The sequence below is a fragment of the Triticum dicoccoides genome, chromosome 3A (assembly GCF_002162155.2).
Source record: "Triticum dicoccoides isolate Atlit2015 ecotype Zavitan chromosome 3A, WEW_v2.0, whole genome shotgun sequence".
Lineage (NCBI taxonomy): Eukaryota > Viridiplantae > Streptophyta > Magnoliopsida > Poales > Poaceae > Triticum > Triticum dicoccoides.
In genome coordinates this window covers 338,308,498-338,309,284 of record NC_041384.1, presented here as the reverse complement: position 1 = coordinate 338,309,284, position 787 = coordinate 338,308,498, and positions in this window count along the sequence as shown.

Here is a 787-nt window from a genome sequence, read left to right as displayed (position 1 = left end):
GCCCGACACCCGCCAGCGCGGCCGCGCCCTTCTGGGCGGGGCTCCCTGTCGCCCTGGCCGGTTGTCCGCTCCAGCGCCCGAACCCGCCGAACCCGCTAGGCCCCCTAGAGCCAATGACAGGCAGGCCCCACCCCGTGGAACTTAAAAAAAGAAAATGAAAAAAAAGAAGAATAAAAATAATAGTAAAAATAATAATTAATTAATTAAGATAATTAATTAACTTAGTTAATCCTGTTAGTTAATCTAATTAACACTGTTAATTAGCCTTAATTACTTGATTAGGTAAACAGTCAATGACAGTTGGGCCCCACTGCCTTGTTTGACCGGTCAACGGTCAACGCTGACCGCTGATGTAATGATGATGCAATAAACGTTTTCAAATTAAATTAATTTCTGATAAATCTAAAAATGGTTAAATCTTTTAAAATTAATATAAAATAAACCGTAGCTCAGATGGAAAAACTTTGTACATGAAAGTTGCTCAGAACGACGAGACGAACCCGGATACGCAGCCCGTTCGTCCACCATACACCTCTAACATACCAAACACGCAACTTTCCCCCTCCGGTTCTTCTGTCCGAAAACGCGAAACCCCGGGAATACTTTCCCGGATGTTTCCCCCCTTCGTCGGTATCACCTACTACCGCGATTGGGCACACCTAGCATCATTACTTGTCATGTCATGCATCGATATGCATTTGTTTGCATTGTATTCATTGTTTCTTCCCCCTCTTCTCTCCGGTAGACTACGAGACCGACGCTGCTGCTGCCCAGTTCGACTACGGAG